The 23,146-nt window shown below is 37.2% G+C and overlaps 1 protein-coding gene across 1 annotated transcript in view; it reads right to left on the reverse strand.

Annotated features, from left to right (window-relative positions):
• The window catches only part of rspo1.L (R-spondin 1 L homeolog), an 83,430-nt gene extending 60,738 nt beyond the window's left edge, over positions 1-22,692 (reverse strand). The window contains exon 1 of the mRNA XM_018246716.2: positions 22,164-22,692. The gene's annotated coding sequence lies outside the window, so the exon portion shown is untranslated. The remainder of the gene's footprint in view (positions 1-22,163) is intronic.
• Between the last annotated feature and the right edge of the window lie 454 nt (positions 22,693-23,146).

The following is a 23,146-nucleotide window of genomic DNA, read 5'->3' on the forward strand; positions in this document are numbered from 1 at the left end:
CATGACGATCCAAATTACAGAAAGACCCCCTTATCCGGAAAACCTCAGGTCTCAGGCATTCTGGATATTAGACCCCATACGTGTACAAGCTGGACAAATACACCATCATGGTTAGAGTGAGAAGGCCTAAAAGGGGCCAAAGAGCCCATTACAATGCAAGATTTACAATGAAAGCCTTCTTAAAACAAAAGGTGATATGTTTTTTACAGTACTAAGCTTAGATTTTGTAGCACAAAAGATTAGATTATAGGAGAGGAGAGAGCAAACTAGCAGCAGCAATGCTACTGTGAGTTAAACACGTTGTATGAAGATGATAGTATGAAAGGGTCTCATAAAGCATGATGTAATTGACTTGAAATATGCTCTAAACATTCTTGCTACCAGTAAATGTCTTGTTAAATGTGTTTGTGTATTCAGTGTTCTTTGTCAGGTTCTTTGATTCCCTGTTTAATTGCATTTTCCTTTTATTACATCATCTCCTTGTCATCGTTTTACCTAAAATGCCTTTTGTATCACAGAGCCCCACCCTACATTTCACATGCAGCTGATATCTTTTGAAAATGTATGCATTTCATTAAATTAATTTAAATCATCTACATCATGGGAAACTATATCTACTGGTCACAAATCTGAAGGCATAGCTAGTTACATGTGGTAGAGCATTTTACCATACTCTTTATCCTTTCAATTTTATATTTAAATCCTAGGCAAAAATGCTTGAGAAATAATTTCTCTTCAGCATTCACAGAAATTCACATTCTCGGAAGTGACATAAAGGGGGGGGCAATCAAGTAATTTGTGTCTCAGACCCAATCCTTACCCAACTCCTAATTTGAATGTCGGTGAGTGCAAGGTGGTTGCTCCAGATTTTGTCCAACATTTGTGCCGCCATTGGGGCCTTTATACTATATGTAACGCCAATCTGGGCTGTCCAGACCACAGATAGTTAAAGTTTCCAGCTATTGGTATGAACATGGGTTACATTGGACTCACATATCAGGATCAGGGCCTTCGCTAAGTGGAAGCTATCCCTTTAAGGTGTAGTGCATACAAAATATACAAAATGATTGGGCGCCGAGGTTCTTATGATGCAAACAAAGAACTGTTTATTAGCCAAAGACAATGTCCCCAGGTTTACTCACGTACACAGATGAGGTATTAGCACATGACACACAGTCACATCAGGTAATCTTCTTCCGCCGCTTTGTATACTTTTGGGGCTCAACGTTGACACAAAGCTTGTTGGAGCATGTGCAGTTGGGCCAAGTGAGGAATCAGCTTCAACTGTGCTTGTGCAAATCAGCATTGTGTCCCGAAAGAATGCAAAGTGACTGAAGATGCTGCCCTGGAGATACGCTGTGCTGCTTTGCATTTTAGGGTCAGGGGTTTTTTTTAATTAATGCACAGTGCGGGGAGGAAGAGGGGAAGGGGGTAATGGCAGGCAGTTAAGGGGGGCTTTTTTGGTACTGGGGTTTAGTGCTCCTTTAAGGCTGCTAAGCAGATACTGTTTGGAAACAAGGCCTGGGGTAAAAAAAAAACCTTACAGGTTTAATGAGCACAAAACCAGAACTTGATAGCAATATTGTCACTTTTTCCAATGTGTTTCAAATATGGAGAAAAACTAAAGACTGCAGCCTGGTGTCAAATATGATGCACAGTATATGGTGGGCAGTCCTATTGTGGTAAAAGGCCAGCCCCAACTATGTAAAATACAAGTGTGTGTGTGTGCATTTCTGTGTGTGTGTGTATGGACTTTGTTTCTTCTCTGCAATGAGACAGTAGCTTGTACTTAAAGTTAAATGTGCAACCTTTAAAGCATAATGTTCCATGTTACATGTCTCTTATCTGGAAAAACACAGGTCCTAACTGATACAGGTTCAGCAACCCAAATACTAACTAGAGAACCATAACTTTAGTGCAACTCAGTGCATCTACCTTGAGATGTCATGTCAGCACTAAGCTGTACTGGGTTGGCTGCAAGTTATGGTTCCTCAGTGAGTATTTGGGTTGCTAAACCAGTATGAATATACAGTATATTGTTCACTGTGCATAAAATTAAACTGTTTTCTGAAATAAACATTTTGTTAACTAGGAATTTCCCTTCTACATCATGTCATATGTATTTTTCTGAGATTTTAAAGACAAGAACAATTTGGGCTTTAGTCCATTTATTATGTAGCATGTCAAATAGTATCTCATCTGGTTCATATTAATTTTGTTACCACTTATTTATAGCACACTAACATGTTTCCCAATACTCTATATTTAGAGTCCATGACAGTAATTATACTTATTACAAACCAGATTACATAGAATAGAGCTGGCATCTCTGAGCTCTCAGAAATGTGATTCCCAAAACCTGCGGTGGCTATGATAATTTTCTGTAGAAAAGTGTCACAGTGTATATTGTATTTGACATTTTTTTTTATTAATCGTGTGCTAAATGGAATTCAGTTAAGCATTTGGCTCAATGTGTTGGGAGGATTTGAATTCAAAAGTGATGGATTGTATAATTTCTAACTTCCAAAAATACCTTTATTAGATATCTCCTGACAGGGTAATATCTGCAAAAATGCTGCACTTTTTTGTTACAAAGATTAGTGATGAGCGAATTTTTTAGTCAGGCACAGATATATGGCCTTTGCCATTACCATCTACAATTTTTTTTGTGAAACTGAGGCAAAAATATTCCATGAAAAATGTTGACACGACAAAAAAGTCGCAAAGACAAAAAGTTGTCAATTGACTTTAATGCATTTGGTGTGAGGAAATATTGTCATGCCAAAAAAAATTAACGCCTATTAACTTCAAAGCTTTTCACAATTTTTTTGCCTGTTCGTGAATTATTTTGCAGTTTCAAAAAGTTTTCAGTGAAGAAAAATGGGACGGATTTGTTCATCTTTAATTACAAATAGAGGGCCAACTTCCACACAAGAATGATGTGGGTTTGCGTTGAGCTCTTACATCTGCTCTCTCCCCCCATAACCTTACTCTGCTGGCTTCTGGCTTCAGCAGCATCTATTTAAAGGCACACGTCTGCCTACGCAGATCTATGTATAGAGCAACTGTGCCAGGTTGGGTTTTGGTTGGGAGGGCTCGGGTTTGGGTCGGATGTGGGTCATTGTTTATTTGTCGACCTGCACATCACTAATGCACACAGTTGAACAAAGGCCAGTTCCAGCCAAGAAAAATGTTTTGTGATGTACTGTGAGCCAATCTCCCTGTCAGAATTGTGTGGTGGCTCTGACTCAGTGCTATTCTGCCCAGCACAGTTACCCACTGCATGTCTCGTCCACATTGATATTTATTACTGACTTTTTTTTTATCAGTACAAGATCTAAATGCAACACAATTCTGTTTTGTTGTAATTTATCAAAATATTGTGAGTGTAAACAAGTTGTCCGTGTGGAATGAGGGGGACCCGTGTCCTTAAAAAAGCCCTGAACCCAGGGTTCTGTAGTATCTAAAGGGCACATTTACTTAGCTCGAGTGACTGATTAAAAGGAAAAAAACGTTAAATTTCGAATGTTTTTTTTGGCTACTTCGACCATCGAATTGGCTACTTCGACCTCCGACTATGACTTCGAAACGAACGATTCGAACTAAAAATCGGTCAACTATTCTACCATTCAATAGTCGAAATACTGTCTCTTCAATAAAAAATTCGACCACCTACTTTGCCACCTAAAACCTACTGAGGTACAATGTTAGCCTATGGGGAAGGTCCCCATAGGCTTTCCTAGCTTTTTTTGAAGGAAAATCGTTCGATCGATGGATTAAAATCCTTCGAATAGTTTGATTCGAAGGATTTAATCGTTCGATCAAACAATTTTTCCTACGATCGTTCAAACGAACGAATTGCGGCAAATCCTTAGACGGTCGAATATCAAGGGTTAATTAATCCTCGATATTCGACCCATAGTAAATGTGCCCCTATGTGTGTTATTTGTCAGACCAAGCAGAACAGAAGCATTGTTGCACCCCTGAAGTAGCCATATGTTTTGCATACAAAATAGTGAATTGTGCTTGGTTTTAATGAGGTTTAATTTTTTTCTGCTTCCACGCCTTTACCGTGTAAACCTTTTAACTACTACTACTATAAACTGGAACAAATAATAGGTACCATATTAATACTTTATATTTTGAAGTCGAAGAGCCATGCATGAAAACGTTTTGGGAACTATCCCCCAAACCTCCGGGTATAAGGGCTATTCCACACGGGGAGATAGCCACGCGTTTGCGGTCGCGGCGACAAAGCGCCGCGCCAGTCGCCGCGACCGGCGCAGGCGACAGTTTTGTATGGGCGCCTATGTAAAAACGCCTGTGCTAACCACACGAGGCGATGCGCTTTTCAACAGTCGCCTGAAAAAGCCTGGCGAGGCATTTTCAGGCGACTGTTGAAAAGCGCATCGCCTCGTGTGGTTAGCACAGGCGTTTTTACATAGGCGCCCATACAAAACTGTCGCCTGCGCCGGTCGCGGCGACTGGCGCGGCGCTTTGTCGCCGCGACCGCAAACGCGTGGCTATCTCCCCGTGTGGACTAGCCCTAAAGAGTAAAGATCAATCAGCAATTTCACAAGCCCTCTGTAATCACAGGCCTCAAGCATGGTTCTGTGCCTGGTTTGCTGTCACTTTTTGTCACCTTGTTCAGCCTAATTCCTTGTAAGCAGTTATAGTATTTTTCATGATCCCACGCCAATAGTAGTCCTGAAAGCTTGCAATTCAAAATCTATTGAGTTGGTCAAGACTTTATCCTTTAAGAATAAAAATATTATGCTGTATCTCAAATGCAAATGTAACCATATCATTAATAACTTAGACCCATAGCATCACAATAACCTCTGAATAATGATCTTATCCTGGAGAAACAGGAGAAAGTGTCACGGAAGGCAACAAATTCCCTTATAAAAAACAACACGATTCAGTCTGTTTTAAAGGATCAATAATGTCAAAAAATTTAATTGTTTTAAAGTAAATAATACAGTGTTGCCCTGCACTGGTAAAATTACTGTGTTTGCTTCAGAAACACTACTATTGTTTATGAGAAAAGGCTCAGATTACACAGCAGATAAGCTCTGTAGAACATAATGTTATTTGTTATCCACTATTTAACCTGTGCCATATAGCCTTTTTTTAAATTTCCACCATTGCTACACAGCAGCTTGTTTATATGAACTATAGTAGTGTTTCTGAAGCAAACATTTTTTGGTGTTACTGTTCCTTTAAATCATTGTAGATTACATTTGTATGCAGACAGGCCAGGGATTTAACACACCTGCAAAATCCCAAAGTTAGTTCTAGAATTTACAGCTTTCCCAAACTGAAGATAAATAGGGAACTGAATCTGGAACATATGCCCATTCAAATATTGTTTTTTCTATAGATTTTTACTATCAGTAAACAGGACTACTCGGGAAGTACTACAGGCAGAATCTGTAAATACCCAATACCCAATTTTTATTTAAAAAAGCATGTGGAATCAATGCTTTTAAGATGACTATAATTACAACTTAATTAATCAGTTAGTGCAGCTGGGATTTCAATGAATACATCTGGCTTTGGTCTGGATTGAGATAAAACAAAACATCATGATCCTGTACCATTTTTTATCTTTGGTTATGCTCATTAAGCTAAAGACAACATGACCGCTGTTTCTTCCACAAGCACTAAGAGTAATGATCCCACCTCTGTTTTTCTTGCTTCTGTAAGTATAAGTTGCTTCTGTAGTATAGTGAATAATGATGCTGACTGGTGATGAAACTACCCTGAAACCCCCCCCCCCAATAAAAAAACTTCTGAGGCTTTCACAGCAATCCACTGCCCACACATGTGGCTTGCAAGGGGGATTTCTACAACTATTTCTACTTCTAAAACTATATAGGAAACATCCTTCAAGTTGCATGGCCAGTGCCACCGATTACACAAAAGAGAGGATTCAGTGGCGTGAGATGGAACCCTTCAGTCCAGTTGTGTCATTCTGTTTTTTTCAACAAGCACAGAAAAGTACATGGATTTGGAGGACACACTGGTGTGGGTTGAGTTGGGGTTGGGAGGGCTGTCCAGAATTACTTACTGTTATGTGATGTGTTTGTTCTACTTTGAATACAGTATGGGTAAAGAAGAAGGAGAACCTCGCTTTTAATTAGCAAAGTCTGGGCTGTGCCATTTCTGGGACTCATAATGTATTGTTCATGATTCTTTAGCTGCTAATGTGCCACCTATCAACCCAGTCGACAGTTTGCAAAATTTATTGCAAATATGTGCTATAGATATCTATAGATATAATTCTAGGTCAATAAAATGGGTATAAAAAATGGTAACATGGGTCTTGTTTACAATGAATATCATAGTTCCCAAAGCCAGCTTCATCTAGCTGATCGTAGACTAAGCTAAACTAAACTGTAAAGTGAGTGTTTTATAGTTACCACACGATCATCAGTACACATTTCTTAGAAATCAGACCCTAGAATCTCCCTAGAATTGCTTTCATTTTAGGATTTCTTACTCCCCTAACAGAAGTGAACTGTGGAAGGAGGTAGGTAAGTCTCTATGTTCCGTTTGTACCTCAGAAAAAGTAGAAACTCTTTTTTTGTAATACAAAATAAAAACCAGCACAAGCTTCCACAGTGTTAACATGTTCATTCATGAGCGAATTTAAACTGCTGATTCGGCTCCTTCAGACTGATTTCGCAACTTGTCCTCATATGGAGCCTTCCCAAAGGCCTAACCAACCAATAGTTGCCTGAAAATTGTCCACATGTCAATCAGACAGGTTTGATTTTCCATCTGTGCATTGATTTGGTCCTCAATTCGACTTCCTGGATAGCAGCAATTACAATCTGATTGTTGGCTTGAGGGCAGTATTATTATGTCAGCCTGGTATTGCCCACTTCATGGTTAGTATATTGGGGAAGCATACACTTATTTCATGACCTCACCAAATAAGCGAATCTCCTAATTTATGGCCAGAGTTACTGGAAAAATCTCCAACATATTCATTAACCCTTTAACTGTGGTGGAATATGGGGGCAAATTCACTAAGAATCGAAGTTGCGCCAGGCGCAACTTCGTCGCACTTCGCTGCACTTTGCCAGGCGAATTTTCGCCAGCGCTACGCAAATTCACTAAAATGCGAAGTTGCGCACAGGGGTACCGAAAGGTTGCGGAGTTGCGCTAGCGTTGTTTCGCTATATAAAGCGAAGTTGCGCTAGCGAAGGCTAATTTGCATACGGCGCGAAATTCAAATTTCAATGGAGGAACACGTATCTGCACTACAAATGCCTAGAAAACCTTCAAATCAGCCAATAAAATTTTTATTTTGCCCTACACATGTGCCATTAGCTTGTTGATACGGTGCTTGCCTCAATGGGATTTTGAAACCTGCCCAATCTATATTGGACCAAGTTTTGGAAAGATATAGGTCAGGTATGCATGTTGGCGTTCCTCATACAAGGGAAGAAAAGCTGCTAACTTGTCCAGATGGGGCGAAATCTGTATCTTAATCTGCCCGTGTATGACTTCCTTAAGAACCATAGTGACAGCACTATTAGTTTAGTTGTTCTCAGAATGCTTTTATATTGTGAATAATCAGTTCAGTCTTTACCAGAAAACTCTTGCATTGTGAATACTTTAGAGATGTGGAATGCCTGAAGTGAAATAAATTAAAGTATAATCAAATAATTTTAGGAATTTATAGCTAAATCTAAAATTTATAAAAATTATAATCTAATCTAAAATTTGTGATAAAGAGCTATAGCTGTACATACTGTATGTACATTGTGCTACATTAATTCACCATAATTTCACCAGTTTCTTTATAATTTCATTATGTTGAAAAATATTCTTAAAACCTCACTGGTTGCAGTGTACAAGATTAAGCCATTTATATATTCTCTCCAAATCTGTCTGGTTAATACATAAATTCAAAAAAGTGTACTGTGATACGGAGTGTAAGATCATAACTTTCCAAGCAGTCAGAAAATTTTTAATGACTTAAAACATTTATCATAACGTAAAGGTGTCAGTTCATCAGTACAGGTATGGGATCCATTATCAGGAAACCTGTTATCCAGAAAGCTCCGAATTACGGCAAGGCCGCCTTCCATAGACTTCGTTTTATCCAAATAGTCCAATTTTTTAAAAATGATTACCTTTTTCTCTGTGATGATAAAACAGTACCTTGTACTTGATCCAAACTAAGGTATAATTAATACTTATTAGAATCAAAATAGCCTTGTGGGTTTATTTAATGTTTACATGAGCATTCTGGAAAACAGATCCCATACCTGTACATCCTTGACTTCTCTGTGCAGGCAAACACATTAACTTCCTAAGGGAATACTTATAACCATCTAATTTGCTAATCCCAGATGCAAATTGCATACAAGGATGAACAAATTGGGCAAATGTGTGTGTACTATCATCACAAATTAGTTTTCTTCCACATACTTCGACATACTTATGTAACTCTGCTTTATGTTATGGTTACTGCACCAGATCCATAGCAAGCTTCTGATAAAATGAGTCAAGAGAACGTTTCTTCTAAATGAGTCAATCTTTGGACTAGTTGTAGCTCAGAGGAACTGAAGACTCAAATAATGGACATATGGTCTCTGAAATTAATTGCTGAGTTGAAAAAGCTGCTATTAGAGACGGTGAATTTATTGCTGAGCCCTCATTCATCATTCATGTACATAAATATTAAGAAAGACATTCTTTGGCTCAACGGTTAATGGTCTGGGACACTATAGCACTAAATCTTTGAAAAAGATTTACACCGCAAGAGAGGCTATTAAAATCTATAGAGGAGGAGGAGGAATTGGATGTCTGAGATGTGCTAGAACAAGAGGTCATGCTCTGAAGATGGGGGGGGTACTGGCCCAGAGCACACATACTTTACACAAAGGATGGCCAATAGGAAACATAGTTCAGCTTGACCTACAGGGGGTAATGCAGAAGAAAACTGATGTTAACACAGTATGGAGGAAATGTAATAAAATTTGCAAAGTGCAAAACTTTGCGAATCAAAACCTTTAACACCTGCTCTGGGGATTCATTAAGTATTTTGTCACAAAAAAAACATTTGCGAATGCAAAATTTTATTACATACACTGCGCACTATTGCAGACTATAAAATTCACAATCATTATCCTACTGTTGCATGAGGGGCAAAATTCGATTGGCAAAAATGTTCACTTTGCGAACATTTATTCGCATTGCAAATTAATTGCAAACGATTTTTGCATTAGCGACCGATATTACATTCCCCCTAGTATGACTTTTAATACTCCTTTCTATAATCTGGTTTTGTTTCTCCAATTTACCATTAAAATAAAGGGGCAATATTTTCCAGATGATTCCAGTTGCAGTCAGTTGACCATGTAATAAATTGAACTACTTTTATAAATGATAAAGAAGTAGAGGCCATTTATTAAACCTCTAGTTTTTTTTTAGAGGAAAAAAACCTTGCATTTTAAGAGATTTATTATACTCCAAAGCTGCTAAAAATCTGAAAGCTAGAAAGAGTCAGCAGAAAAAGGCAAATCATTCAAAAAGTATAAAGAAAAGAAAAAAATTACTTCCAATTATAGAGTTGCTGAGAATTAACTATTCTCTAACATGATACAATGTATGTGAAAGGTGAACCACTCCTTTAAAATTGAACTGGAAAATGTCTAAGTTACATAAGAGGGTACAGAGAAGGGCAACTAAGCTGGTAAAAGGTATGGGAAATCTTAGCTATGAGGAAAGACTGGCCAAATTGGGGATGTTCACGCTGGAGAAGAGGCGCTTAAGGAGTGAAATGATAATTATGTATAAATATATAAGGGGATCATATAATAATCTCTCTAATACTTTATTTACCAGTAGGTCTTTCCAGCTGACACAAGGTCACCCATTCTGAATAGAAGAAAAGAGGTTCCACCTGAATATTCAGAAGGGTTTTTTTTACAGTGAGAGCTGTGAAGATGTGGAATTCTCTCCCTGAAGCAGTGGTACTGACTGATACATTAGATAGCTTTAAGAAGGGGTTGGATGGCTTTTTAGCAGGTGAGGGAATACAGAGTTATGGAATATAGCTCATAGTACAAGTTGATCCAGGGACTAGCCATTTTGGAGTCAGGAAGGAATTTTTACCCCTCTGAGGCAAATTGGTGAGGCTTCAGATTGGGTTTTTTTGCCTTCCTCTGGACCAACTGGCAGTTAGGCAGGTTAAAAAAGTTTAAAGGTTGAATTTGATGGACGATTGTCTTTTTTCAACCTAACTTACTATGTTACTATGTTACGTATTGCTTTTACTTTATACATGTAAGTGTTCAGTAAAATTAAAGCATAGGGTGTTCTACACAAAGCTTCTAAAATGACAGAATTGACCTACTGTATCAATTACCATTTTAAAATGGTTGCAAAAACTCTTACCTTCTGGTCTGACTAGCAGGGTCATTTGCACATAAACATTATTATAAAGGCGAGTGTTGGAAGTGAGTCAATCCTGACCCCTGCCACTTGCATTGTACATGCAAAAAATGGTAGTGAAATAATAAATAGATAAGTTAATAATAAGGTCTCGCACTCCTCTGTCAATCCTGGTCAATTAAGCTCTGTTTTTTTTTAACATTCTAGTCTCTAAACTGCTTGGAAAGTGAAGCATCTGCTAAGCATAAAGTGGTTGAATGAGTTCAATCCACAACAACTTTTACAGCATCATCCTGTTTTTCTTTAGAAATCTGAATGTGGCAGTAGGAATAGAAAACTGTTTTTAGCATGATGATATAGCCTTTCAAGATTGGAAGTTTACATTTGACTTTGGAGAATACTGTATGGTGATACAGGTGCTACTGAATAAGAATTGTGTTAATAATGATGGGAACTGATACTATATGAAGTTATTTACTAAACTCTGAATGCCAAAAACCCGAAATATATGTGTTTTTTTAGTATAAAATCCAAATTTTATTTTACCCTGTGATTGGAAAAAGTCAGAATCTGAAAATCCGGCATCTCAGACCTGCCGAGGTTGCATATAAGTCAATGGGAGAAGTACCAAAGATATTTTGATCTGCGTTGGGTTTCACACAATATTACGAAGATTTTGCGGTTTTCTGGAAAAAAACCCCAGAAAAAATCCGAGTTTTCGGGTGGAATATCTGAAAAATTCGTTCAGGAAAGTGTATTGATAGATAAGGAGAAAAACCCATACGAATTTGGTCAGAGTTGTTTTCAGATAATCCCATAGCATGGGAGTGGGATGGGAGCGGATTGGCTTGCATGGCGGAGAAACAGCTGGTGCGCCATTAGCTTTAGGATTATGTCACATGTGGAGGTTTTATTCCTGTTTTATTACAAAGTTCCAACGTGCTGGCAAATAAGCAGAATGATAGAGAACACTTGTAACAAATATTTTACATGCTTATATGTGCCAAAAATAGCAATAGAATGTGCGTTTTCTTGCAATGGAGCAGATACGCAAGGACAAATCTAAATCTATTTAAACAAATGAATATACCTTATTGGATATTTGAAAATGGTCACTGAAATTAGGTGAGTATTTCATTTTCCGGAATTATGTGGTGTCATAATGTAACTTTATTGCATGACATTATTAAAGAATTTCTGCAATACCACCAATGGCATAACTAGATATTACTAGGCCTGTCTAGAGGTTGACCTGTTTTACCAATAATTATTGAAACTGTATATGAATTAGGGCCTCATTGGTCCCCTATACCTCCTGGGCTCCCCTGCAGCCGCAGAGTCTGCTTCCTCCGTAGTTACACCTATATTTATTGGAGGCATTTTGGTGTACATCATTAAGTGAGTCCTTATGACATTCAGTGCTACAAACAGCTTGTCATTATTGCACATCACATTTTTACATGCACCAATGCATGTGTCAGTTTGGTTTGCTGTAATGTTGTGTTGGTTTATGGGAAAATGTGAATTAGTGCAAAGGTTTGTGGTAAAATAGAATGAATCATGGGCAATTTAAAAATATGTGTGGCTGTGTATTTTCAACAGATGTTTTTACGCTGCAATACGAAAAAAAAAATTCACAGCTATTAACCTCAATTGACTAATCAGACTTTGAAGTTTTTGGCCTACAAGATAAAATTTTCAGCTGCTCAAGGCTTGAGAACATGTGGAGGGAAAAAGTGGGAAAATGATAAATTAGCCAGATTGTTAACTTTTTCCATTCTGGAAAAAGGTTGTGAAAAGGTTTTGAATGTTAGGAAAAGCGTTCTGAATATGATAAAAATCTACATTTTGCTAGGAAAGAACAGTCCAGTCTTTGATAAATGTATCCCTCTGGGGAAGTCCTGTAATTCAGTAATAAACTGTTTTCAAATATTGTCCCCCAGGAAACAATACTAGGAAATAAAGTACGTGAAAATAAAGGAATTTTGCTGTGATTTTGAGTGATGTTAAGATTTTCTACTTTATATATTGAACAGCTACTTAATCTATTGGAGACAACATAATTATTATAATTTTTATTTATATTTAATACAGGTCCTGTTATAATACATGGGACCTGATATCCAGAATTCTCAGGACCTGGGGTTTTCCGTATAAGGGGTATTTGTGTTATTTGGATCACCATACTGTAAGTCTACTAAAAAATCATTTAAACATTAAATAAACCCAATGAGATTGTACTGTCTCCAAAAAAAAGATTAATTATTTTAAACTTTTTATTTATCTTTTCAACAGTCCAATCATATAGCAAGGCAAGTGAGTTACAATGAAAATCAGACAATACAAGGTATAGATTATCTCAGCAGCTCATGACAGATGTTGATGTCCGGACTGTGAAAATGTAATTGTTGTAGAAAGAGAGACATTTAAAGAAGAAAGCATGAAAAGAAAAGGAAAAAAACGATAGAGGGAAAGGAGGGGTGGGAAGAGGGTAGGACTCTCGCCGATTGAGACCTTAGATCAAATAAGCATATTAACAACTCAGTACCGCAATCTGAATTAAGAGCACATGGAAAACAGTAAATACATCACGAGACACTATAGATTAATTATTTTAATTGGGATCGAGTACAGGATACAGTTTTATTATTACAGACATAATTTCTAAAAATTAGAATTATTTGATTTAAAAAAAGTCTGTGGGCTTTCCATTCATTTGGAGCTTTCAGGATAACCGATCCCATAACTATGTTCATATTTATATTTAAATACTAGCTAATTTATATATATATATATATATATATATATATATATATATATATATATATATATATATATATATTTTTTTTTTTTTTTTTTTTTTTTAAATTTCAAACCTTTATTGACAAGTCAAAACTGTATAACATGCATACCTAGTTTATAACAAGTGTTGCATTCTAGTTCAGGGTGCCAGAAGTAATAAAAACAAAATGGGAAATGTGTGAGTATTTAAATACAAGCCATTGCACTGCATATGTAATACTGGAAGCTATAGGCATAGTTCTGTAACTTACTAGGAAAACTTAATAGCATGCTACCTTTTTTCTTATTTCTATCTTTACTAGGGGATGGGAATAAATTAAACTATTAATATTAAATATTTTAATAGTAAATATTTTGGCATTGGTTCAGATCACTGTTATGAAGGGCTCGGTTAAGGATGGCATACTTTGTGACCTAAAATAAACAACTTTTTACTTTGCAATGGTGTGCTGCAGTTTTTAGGATATTATGGGGTTGTGGACTGTGGCAGCTCCCAGCCTGACCAGGATCAAATACAGGATTAAAAACTGTAGGGGTTGCTTTTTATCTCTAAAGCACAGTTGTAAAGGTAACTCCCCACAGTAGAAAGTAAAAACATAAAACTATGCCAGCATAGGTATTGCCGTATACTGGTATGGGACCTGTAATGCTTGGGACCTGGGTTTGTCTGGAAAAGGGATCTTTCCATAATTTGGATCTCCATACCTTAAGTCTGATAAAAAAAACATTTAAATATTAATTAAACCCTAAAAGATTGCCACAAATAAGAACTAATTATTGCTTAGTTGGAATCAAGTACAAGGCACTGTTTTATTATTACAGAGAAAACAAAATACGTTTAATGATCTGATTAAAATGTCTATGGGAAATGGCCTTCTGTAATTTGGAGCATTCTGGATAAGGAGTTTCCGGATAACGAATCCCGTATCTGCATGAGCACAATTCTTCAGGGAAAATGTATATGGACATTCCTTCTTAAATTCATTTCTCAATGCAAGCAATTGTTTTAAAAAATACTTTTTCTCAGTGCTATTCTACTTAGCACATTGTTTTGTCTTTCAAATGAAAATGTTGATGACAGAATCCCTTTAATATTTAAACCTCTCATTTGTCAGATTTTCCCAGAATGACAGAGTATTGGGTTTCTCAGTGATAACTGTCATTAACCATCTCTCAGTTCAAAAGATTTAGCAAACTGCAGACAGTAACACATGCAATATTTATTGTGATACAGCAAAAATCCATACAGATTCTATAAATACTGTAATAAAAGCTGTTGAAATAGTTCCAGCACTTTTAAACTCCTAAATGCTACTTCTAAGTGCTACTTTTTGCAAGAATTCCAAATAAGGGAAATTGAGAATCAGTACTAAACCCAAACATGTACGGTATGTTTTAAATGGCGCACAAAAACTTTATTAGTATTACATTTATTTTCCCATGTTGCAGTTATAGTACGCTGATGTAAGACAGTTGTATTCTAAGTGCCCAATAAATTAACAATTATTTGAATTGATCTATATTTTATTTATGTGAATAATAAGACAGAAGTCATCATCTAAGAAGCCAGAGACAGTTTGCTCAAAATGCCTTGAATTTTTAACTTTTGTATGCTAGGCTAGCATAACTTAAAGGGGTGGTTCACCTTTAAGTTAACTTTTAGTATGTTATAGAATGGCCTATTCCTAGCAATATTTCAGTTTCATTATTTATTTTGTACAGGTTTTTAATTATTTGCCTTCTTCTTCTGTCTTTTTCCAGCTGACCCCCATATAAAAAAACAAATGCGCTACAAGGCTACAAATATATTGTTATTGCTACTTTTTATTACTCATCTTTCTAATCAGGCCCTCTCCTATTCATATTCCAGTCTCTCATTCAAATCAATGCATGGTTGCTAGGATAATTTGTACCCTAGCAATCAGATGGCTGAAATTACAAACTGGAGAGCTGCTGAATAAAAAGCTAAATAACTCAAAAACCACAAATAATAAAAAATTAAAAACCAATTGAAAATTGTCTCAGAGTATTACTCTCTACAACTACATCATACTAACAGTTCATTTAAAGGTGAACAACCCCTTTAAATGGATCTAAATAGTTATAGCATATTTCAGTAATACACATTATCCTGAAAATACTAGGCCCATAGCATTCTGTATAATAGATCCCATAATTGTATTTTCATAAAACATCCAAAAACTTGTGAAATGGCATTTTTTTAAAAGTGAAATTATACATTACCCTTTTAATAACTTCATGATAAGACCACTCATCATCAAACTAACCAAAAAAACAAACAGACATATCTGGGATCAAGAACCTTGGCACATAAGGGCTTTTCCTGTAGAAGGAGAAAGGTGGCAGGGTTCCTGCAACCCTCTCCCAAATTTGGCAAAATCCTGGCTTTGTAGTAGACTTTTTTAAAATTGAGTGTATAGACCCCCCCCCCCCCGAATTCTAGTGCCGAATTCTGGACATTTCCAGATATCACAGACCTTATTAAGGGGTTCCACAACTTTATTGGGTTGCCCATAAAATAAACTGTACTCTAATGATGATCTACCAGCATCAAAGACTGTGGTAACTGAAAAAGTTCAGCTCTATGGGGTACTTTTATAAAAACTGTTCCAGAAAGTAAATAAGATCTAGGGTAATATAATAGCAGGTGCAAAATTTCCTCCAATTCTTGTAACCCATAGCAGCCAAGCAGCATATAGTTCTTACCAGTCAGCTGTAACTCGGTCACTCACTATAACAGTGCTTATTTTATTAATCAGCTGGTAGAATCTACACACAATTGGAAGGCAAACATCTGGTTGGTTGCTATAAGCAACTAGACGTGGACCAAACTTAGCACCTGTTCTTACATTATATATGGCACATTTGCAAACTCACTGCAACAGCACTCATTTTAGCAACCAAGCAACCAATCAACAGAATAAATTGGAATCAAACATCTGGTTGGTCACTATGGGTTACTTGGCCTGAAGTTATTTCATACCCTTAATTTCATTATATCTATAATGTATGCTACTTCCATGGATCCTAGTAGAAAATGTATTATTAAATAACATAAGAATAAATAAATACGCCATAGACTGCATGTTGTTTGTAATTAGGAAAACAATGGTCATGAAAGCTCCAAAATGCTAAATGTTATCTTGGAAACAGTGACAATATTTCAGGGGTGTAAACTATATTTTGTTGTTTCATTGTACAGAGGCAGATGAAATGCTGTAAAAGAGGCATAGTGGTTCTTAACTGCACCTAACCAAGGGGATTGGTGAAGGCTTTTATTATAAGGACAGCAAAATGGTGCAGGGCTAGAATTGCTGCCTTGCAGTGCTAGGATATGCCCTGTGTCTGCATGGGTTTACTCCAGCAACTCTTATTTCCTACCACAGTACAAAAGCATATGTAAAAAGTTAATTGTGTCCTAATAAAAATAGTGCAAGTAAATGTGATAGGGACCTCAACTGAGCAAGAGCTGATATAAATCATATACAATCTCTGTAAAGTGCTAGAGAATATGTGGGCTCAGTAAAAATAAAGGATTATAGTACTAGAAGGATTGCATGGACTCTCCTCAACCCTCTTACTGGCAGAGTGACATACGGTATATACATATGTTGTACACCCCTTGTGTTCCTTCAATGTGTACGGTTATAAATTCCTATCTCTCCTTTTCATTGGCAAATGAGATCTAGGACACTTTCCGCCAAACTACACTGGCATGTACAAGAAATGGTGGTGAAAATGTTATTTATACAGGTACACGTAATAAAATACAGTAGCTTGTGTCACTGAATGCATGTTGCACTGACTGAACAAAGCCTGTCGCTGACTGGTTGCCATGGGTTACTGCCCAGGTACAAATTTGCTAAATGATAATATGTTATAAACAGGGAATATATGGAGGAGGGCATCCCATTTAAATTTTAACCCTAACATTAAACATATTAGTGGTAGAATAACATGCACCCCTAATGTGGTCCAAAGTCTTCCCAGCTCTGTGTCTGCTGTCCCTGTGCAACATATTCCCCAATGCCATATGAGCACAATATTGTTCTGATTTTTATCTATCACGCATCAAATGTTTATAATTGCTTTATTTTGGATCGTGTAACTTTGGAACGTGTAACTGGCTGCTCAAAGTTCACAAATGACTCACTGACCGGAGCTGCATATGATTCATATGTTATCACGTGAAAACTCATGGATAAGATTCAATTCGAGGAGGTAAAACTTTTCTCCAAATTCAGTTTCAGTTTTTTCCCATATACTTCTATAGAGTTTTCAGATTTGTAAGGGTTGTGCTTGGAATAACCACAATTACAGGTGTTTTTTCTGCCAGTGTTGAACTGGTAAACCTTTAACTCCAGGGAAATATATATAGCGTTGCAACAAGTATGGCAAGTTTACCAGCTCAGGAAAAGCTGGATAAATGGGTCCCTGGAGTGAATGGAGAGCAAGGTGGGCCTTCTATTCCATGCTCCATTGAGTGTTTTGCAGCTGCCCAGCTAGAGGTAGCGTTCTCATTAGCCTGCATATGAGCTGCCGATAAAAGAGGTGTGGGACTACACTTCAGTACCCTCTGGATACCTCCTTCTGCTGGAAGAGGATGAGTGGTCCTGGAGACCTCTGTGTGCTGGAGATGGGTGAGTGCCCCCTGAATACCTCCTTGTGCTGGAGGAGGGTGAGTTGTCCTGGAGACTTCCTTGAGCTGGAGATGGGTGAGTGCCCCCTGGGTACTTCCTTGTGCTGAAGGAAGGTGAGTGGCCCTGGAGACCACCTTGTGCTGAAGGAGGGTGAGTGGCCCTGGAGACCTCCTTGTGCTGGAGGAGGGTGAGTGGCCCTGTAGACATCTGTGTGCTGAGTAGCAAGGAAGGAATCTGTGTGTTTCCCCACTAAACTGAAGTGTTGGTGAAAGCAACAAGTGACTGGAGAGAAGAACCATATAACCTTCGTAAGAGACTGTGTTAAGTGAAAGTCTAACAGAGGATTCTGGGACTTGTTATATCCAAGGCTGTAAACACTGGATGTATTTGTGTTTCTGTGTACACTAATGTTGGTGTTAAGTGGGACTACTAATCCTATGCCAAGCAAGTGAGCTGCATCTGTTGGTTTTGTTCATAATAAAAGCCAGCAAAGCTGCATTGAACTTATGGTGGTGTCAGACTCAATTTCTGTGCTTAAACTGTGCCATGGCTATGGTCCCAGCTAACCTGAATGTCACTTGTGATAAACAGTGAAATATGTTTTTCTAAATTGAATTGCATCTCAGATTGGGGTATATTTATCAAAGAATGAAGTTAGAGATAACCACAGTCCACTAGAGTGAAATACCGCCTCTATCCATTAATTTCGAAGGGATTTTTAAAAGGGTATTTAATATAGGGTGGAAGTGAATGTTTACCCTTTGATATATGCCATTAAAAATCCCATAGAAATTAATGGAGAGAGGCGGTATTTAACTCTAGCGGACTGTGGTTATCTCTAACTTCACTCTTTGATACATATACCCCATTGAATCCAAACCTTTTTCTCACTGAATTGAATCTGGCCCAATGTATGATATCACATTTAACAATTTATTGAATAAATCATTGTGAAACTGGACTGTTAGCCAAGGGAGTCCAAATTAAAACCATTTTTGATGCACTGTGGAAGTGTTGTACATTTTTAGTTAATAACATATTAGCAGTACATATAGCTTAGAGGTTCCAATCACAATAACAGACTCACAGGAGAAGCTATGTACCATCATTTGGATAAATTATACATTTGATTGTAGTCATTCTGCTGTCAGATATGTGGGTCTCTAACAAAATCCCTGCTCTTGGTGGTATTATCTGCAAAGTCCTATGCATTGCTGGAAGATCCCCAGTGTCACAAAGAATTTCACATGAATGAGAGAATGTGGTTACAGTGATATCACGAGTCTCGCTATTGTTCCAGATTTTCACTTCTCTAGGTCAGCATAGGGATGTTGACAGTATTGTTGAATGCCAACACTAAAAGATGGGGGATGGACTTTTAACTCCTATAATAATAATGCATTTGCTATGAGCTGCATTTTGAAAATCATGCCAAAAATTTAAAGGACAAATAATCCACAGCAGTGTTGCTCTACCCAAATTTTGGTAAACTACAGCACTCAATATATACCAACATAATATCATGGGGAAAACATGCTGGGGGCTGTAGGCATTAATATCAGGGCTGGATGCACAACAAATCCTTATTCTTAGTTCTTCAGGGCCACCAAGACAATTGAAGCAAGAAGATCCTCCAGCAGAATCCGGCCTCCTTTGTGTACACCTTAGTTATGAATTTAAACCAGATTTACAAAAAGGCCCCTGCTCTATGGTTTTGCTTTGTGGCAAAATGCCAGTTGCTTCCACTTTTCTGAATAAGGTGCAAGACGCAGAGTAAAGACATCGATGCAAAAGAGTCCTGGAATTACTACCTGTCTTTAGGAGGTTTTGGACCTTATAGTTAAATCTTTTGCACATTGTGGTGCCTGCAACTAACATGGACACAAAATACTAATTTGTACAGAAGTTTGAGCGACGTGTGTTTTATAGATTTTGACTCTTCTGTTCTGTATAGTGATGGGCGAATCTGACCCATTTAACTGAAAATTTGACAAAATCCATTGAACTCTATGGGTGATAAAATTCTTTAGACGCACACATATTTTATTTGACACACACACAACAATTGTTTTCACTCATTGGAGCCTCTATTTGTACTTCCTAACTACAGCTCTTTATCAAAGGTTTATTTAAGTTTACACCAAATACTAACAACAAAAGTTCAAATGGATTGAATGAATATATCATTGTTTTCCTGATGATATGGAGCTAATTGTTATCTCTGGATGAAGAGTGTCACTGACACTGAGAAACCGACAATCACTTGACTGCAAGAATTTAGTGATGATTCATAAGTCAGCTCCTTGTCGGTTTGGCAAAATCTATAAGCAGGATATTTATACAGGTCACCAAACTGTACTTATCTGATTGATCTGGCCAATCAGTAACATTGTAATGTGCCTCTGTGGGACCATTACGTTTGGCTGGTGACTCCATATAGATACTAATAGGGATAATCCGATTAGTGCAGTGCTGTAAATAGATGTTACTGGGCCCAATTGGTAAATTGACATATTCCAGTGGACCCCAACCAGTGGCTTGTGAGCAACATGTTGCTCACCAACTCCTTGGATGTTGCTCTTGGTGGTCTCAAAGCAGGTGCTTATTTTTGAATTCCAAGATTGGAGAAGTTTTAATTGCATGTAAACCAGATATAATGCCGGACAACTCCACCCGTAAGCTGCCAGTCCATTTATGGGCTACAAAATGACCAATCATAGTCCTTATTTGCACAACCCAGGAACTCTGTTGGGGACCCCTGACATATTCTATCAAGATAAATTGAAAATTTTCATTAATTAGGGGTTCACTGACAAAGGATCATGAGGCAAAGTTTAACTCTGTCCAGCCCAAAAACTGGCCATAGCATCCCTCATTAATTACGTGCTTCTCTTCCTAATTAAATTAAAGAGCATCAGATTAAAGGTCTTGTGGTCAAATAATCTGCAACAAATATATTTGTCATCTTGGTACATATGTCCACAGAATATTATGCAATGCATGAAAACACCTTTTTCCGCTCCAGAATTTCCTTAAAACCATATTAAAAGTCACACGAGACACTTAAACTGTCAGATGAATGCAGCGTGTAGTCGTTTTTTGGTTTTTTTTAACTCAATATCCATGATGAAAACAGAGTTTCTGTCCAGCATTAGCATTTAAGAAACTGAGACCCCAGTTCTGCCTGGTTTAAATTATAAAGCAACTAGAAATCAAACTTGTGGAGACTTTTGTTCATTTGCTCTTGTTTTTAACACTTTCGATGTGATTTTAGTGTAGAATGTACATTTTTAGTTACGTGTTTCAAATTATGCAGTATGAAACAACCTAAAAGAAACCAAAAACACATTTTTCCCCCATTACACCCACTAATTTTGGTTTCCAAATCTGATAACTGTAGGATCTGCCTGGCACAGAATTTGCAGAACAGTCCAACAGGATAAGAAACACTATGTTTGCTTTCAATAGTTCTACAGTTGATGCCAAATTGCCATTGCCATTCATTAGACCTCTACAATCTGCATGCAACATAATCATTTGTGTATTGTAATCATAGTCCTAAAACTGGCCATAGACGTGCAGATTAGAGCCTATGTCAGATGAACAATCATCAGTGCCAATTTTCTGACCTGCAACTAACCATTCAGATTAAAATAAAGTAGTAAAGAGATCAAATCACAGAATGCTCGGGCCATTAAGTGACAGACCGCAATCATACGAACATCATGTCTGAAAATATTAGTGACAGTTTTCCATTGATATCGTCGATATGCAATACATGCAGAGATCTTATCGGTAGACAATATAAATCTTTTAACCTGTCCGACCGAACAACATGGTACAAAAAAATGTCAGGACACTCAAGGTCCAAAAATCGTATGAATCTTCGTTTTGTACAATGGTATCTTTGCGTCTATGGTCAGCTTTAAACTGACCAAATTATAATGCCTAAGAGTATCCCTCATTGTGTGGCTGCTGTGCTGAGTACAATAAATAAGACATTTCTATTTCTATGGTTAAATTATACTCCTGTATCTGGCATATAAAAGGCATCACTGTAATCTCTGTGAGATATATAAAACAGTATCCAACAATTCTCATAAGCGTATCTACTAAACTATCTATCTTATTGATCAATCCAATGCCCGGACTAAAATAATTGACTGATAAGCATGTGATATTTACACTTTTTATAGCAAATGTATGTCTAAGGCAATGTCACAGGTATCTAACAACGAACAATGACTAGTGTAGGAAAAATCACATTAAATCAATGAAGCTTACCTGTGCTGTAGTATCCACAAGCTTTTTTTTCCTTTTAGAAATCCCTGTTCGACCAAAGGATACAGAATTAACCAAGAAAGGCAATCAAAAAGTCCAAAAGCAAAGACTTGTATATGTTTGTAAAAGAAGACAAAGAAAAAAAGGTAAATTTTTGGCACAAATAAACACTGCAGAAAGTGCTTCTCTACCAAACACTGAAAGCTCCAAGTGGTTTTCACAGAGAGATCTGCCTGTGTCTGTATTGCAGTCTATCAGCAAAACCTAGTGTTCACTTCTAAGCAAATTGTCCAGTGAGAAAAAAAAGCTTCTCCAGCCCCGACCACATTCATGTGCATGAGGCTAACTCTCTCTCTCTCCCTCTTTCTCTGTCTGTCTGTCTCTTGCTCTCTCTCTCTAGAGCATCTAGCTTTTCAAGGGTAGAGTGGGAGATATCTGTTGCATGAGAGTGAAACCCCCCTACTAGAAAGGAAAAGCTTTAACTCCTCTTGTGCTGTGCAGGGCAGCAGAATTTACAATGTAAGCCAGAAAGTTGCTTGCTGTTGTTTTTTTTGGACATTTTATACTTGAGAGGAGGAGGGGAGTATTTCCATTTTCTGAGAGAGCCTATCATAAATGCGTGACTTTTGAAACTGAAAAATTGCTGCCTTCTCTCTACATAGCGCAAACTGTCAGTTTTTAATAAATAAATAGTAAGTTCTAAGGTCTGAGCTAGGCTGAATAGGCTCCAGAGAAAACAGCTCACTAAAATTCCTCTGACAGGAAGACATGGCATGCCATTTCATATATTTTAAACACTGTTAAAGAATGAAAATATTTACCTATATACCCTGGTACCTGTTATTCAGAATACTCGGGACCTGGGGTTTTCCAGGATATGAGGTAATTTGGATATCCATAACATAAGTCTACTAAAAAATAATTTACACATTAATTAAACCGAAAAAAAGATTGTTTTGTTTTAATGATATCTTAATTGGATCAAT

Source organism: Xenopus laevis, chromosome 2L, assembly GCF_017654675.1.
Source record: "Xenopus laevis strain J_2021 chromosome 2L, Xenopus_laevis_v10.1, whole genome shotgun sequence".
NCBI lineage: Eukaryota > Metazoa > Chordata > Amphibia > Anura > Pipidae > Xenopus > Xenopus laevis.